The sequence below is a fragment of the Humulus lupulus genome, chromosome 6 (genome assembly GCF_963169125.1).
Source record: "Humulus lupulus chromosome 6, drHumLupu1.1, whole genome shotgun sequence".
Lineage (NCBI taxonomy): Eukaryota > Viridiplantae > Streptophyta > Magnoliopsida > Rosales > Cannabaceae > Humulus > Humulus lupulus.
Window position 1 is genome coordinate 160,813,905 of NC_084798.1, and position 3,187 is coordinate 160,817,091.

A 3,187-nucleotide genomic window follows, 5' to 3' on the forward strand; every position below is an offset into this window, starting at 1 on the left:
CGAACGTACGCCAATTGCAAGAAGCCACGTATCCAATACTTAAGTAGTGGGCAGGCACAGTTTTATATGGAAGAAGTCTAAAAGCCTCTACTGTGTATGTCAGAAAGTGACGACATCAAACATGAGCAGGAGCTTAGGGGGCAAATGTTGTACCCTAAACATAGCATGAGTTCACTTGCCCAGCTCGGGTACAACTGGCAGTTGAATACGTGGAAAGAAGTAAAATATAGTTATTAACCATGTGAACAACTCGAGACTCATAATGGTCAGACCCAATATTAGCCATTCTGGATTTACTACGAGCTCAGAGTCAGATAACTGTCAAGCATGAGCTCGGGTGAGACATTAAGCTCATGAGGACCTAGATTTAACGCATACTGAAGAATCCCAAGAGACTCGAGAATTCTTTATACACTCATTAATGATCAGGCTGTATCATATCTATATCATTTATTACCCGAGATAGCAGGAGCGCGTTTATCCTATTACCAAATCATCCCAATGTAAATGGGAATAATCTGTATTAATTATGTACCATATATAATTACACGGTTTATTTACATGGTAACCCAAACCTGTCCAAAGAATTCCCCTATAAATACTAGGAATATTGGATATGGAAGGGGAGCATATTCTGATATACTGAAACTCTACCAAAACAGAGAGAGAAACAGTAATAATATTGACTCGTGGACTAGGAGGATTTTAACCACTGAAACACGTAAAAGTTCTGTGCTTTTGAGTGAGTTCTTATTATTTTCATTGTGGTTTACTATCAAGCACTAGTCTACCCATTTTATTTCTTAATATATTATTGGAAAAAAATTGCGTCAATAGTTTGGTGCTTTCATTGAGAGTAAATTAGTGCTTCACAAGTTACAGCCAACTTTCATCATGGTGGTCACTCGCTCAATGCACGAGAATGAGACGGAACAGCCTGGTGGGGAGGAGGCCCATCATATCGTTGTTCCCAATGAAAGGGGTCCGGATGTTCAGCAACGTCCGGGAAAACAACTGGCATGTCAAGGAGACACTGGGAGTTCAGCGTCATTACCGCCAAATCCTAATCCAGGCTATCTGACTGCCGTTGAGATGGAAAACAGGCAACTGAGTAGCCATCTCGCTAGGGAAAACAGGCAGATTGAGGAGGTCTTGGCTCGGTTACTCCCTCTTGCAACCGACGTTAATGTTAGAAAGAGGTAAAATGGGTCTCACAAGTCCCACAAGAATAACCCGCCTAAATCGAGTCGATCTGTCAATAGTGCCACTAAGTAAATATTAAAATATGATACACACCAAAGACAAAAAGAGTCCATCAATCTAAAAGTTTGTGTTCCTAAGCTAAGTAAATTTTATTACTTATCGTATTAAAGTTTTTGACATATTTTTATTAGAATAACTTGCTAAATATAATACTTAAATTTGGATAACTATGTTGTAATATTTTTGAACCAAACTGAGCCAACCGAGTGTGGCTTTTATGTTATGAAGTTTGCTAGAAAGTTGATTTCACAGCGTAGACCAAAAACCTACTTGAAAAATGAGGTATTGTTTTACCTTTTAATTTTAATTTAAAGTATCATTCATGATTTTATTTGGATGATTTCTAACTTATTATTTTAAATATTTTCTAATTAGTTTACGATTACGACACCATATTCGGCTCACGAAATCAATGAGATACAGGATGAGTGGACTGAATAAATTATGGTATATCTCAGTTAGCAAATGAGCAAGTTGGTGAGAAAATTTTAGTTTAAGTAGGTTTAATACTTAGAAATTTAGAACAAAAGAGTACCTATTACATATATTAACTTTGAAATCTGAATTACTTTTGTAGATTTGATCACAAATGTTAATTTTAGAGAAATGCTTAAAAAAACTATACTGTTGTTTTTCTGTTTATGCTGCTGTTTTTCTATTTCTGCTGCAGATTTTCTGTTTCTACTGCTATTTTTCTGTTTCTACTGTTGTTTTTTTTATCAAAATAGGCCAAGGAAATTGGCACAAACATTTGCAATTTCCCTGGTTTATACTTTATGTGACAGTTCCCAATTGACACAAAAAAACACTCGTTTTTAACATTTGTGGCAGTTTCCCACTGATGCAAATTCCAGCATGGTTTGCGTCACAGGATTCTATGTCACATTTAAAACTGAGGCAAAAACTTAATTGTGGCAGTTAGAGACTAATGAAAATGGCATTTTTTGCTGTAGTGAACGTCGAGAATTGAACGAAAGATATGCGGACATGGATCGTTGACAGAGAGATGTGACAACGGCCTTAGAGGCAGCCATTCAGTTGGCTCGAGGACAACCACCTACACCAACCTCTTAGCCAAATCTACCACTGAATCCTCATCCTCCAAATCCACAAGACCCCAGGAGTCCACAACGACCGGAGCAACATCCAGCTGTTCAGCAGGAAAGGAAAACTCAAAATCCTGCTAGAAATAATGAACAACAACAACCCTCTTGTGCTAGTAGAGGTAATAAGCAACAACATAGAAAAAATAGGGACGAGCAACGTCCCATAAGCCCTAGACGTCAAGCAGCTAACAAACATAACCCTCCTACTAGGGGACAACGTCCCTCAGGAAGCAGGAGGCATGTGGACTCAATCTCTGCGGTCCGGGACCCCCAATGACAGAGCAATGTCCAGAAACCCAACGACCAACGCAGGCCTCCTCCTGTTTACTGAGACAAACTAGGGAGAAGAGAAGGTAACAATCCGTACAACAGGTCGCGTACTCACAGGTTGCAGTTCAGAGACGACCATGATTACAATGAACGGGACTCTAGTTATAATAGGAGAAATAGTGGTCGACAATAGGAGAAAAGGAACGGGCAGCAAAACCCTCCTCTGATGGACAACCGACCAACAAGCCAGAACGCTTGGGGGTAGCCTAGACAACCCAACATCTTGTATCGACTAGGTGCAAGTGAGCAAAGGTGAAGGGAAAAGGACCTAAAGGACGTACTTAATGGCTGAAGGGAAAAGCACAATGAGTACATCCTACCTGCAGCGGCCGCTCCTACCCCTTCTATATCAGACGTTGTTCAGGCTCAAATAGATGCCTTGAATCAGGTTGTGCAACAGCTGGTCGGGAGTAAAATGTCTTATATTGAATATGAATGGAGAAAGGGAACCCTGTTCATTAACAGAATTATTGTGGTAGAAATCCCAA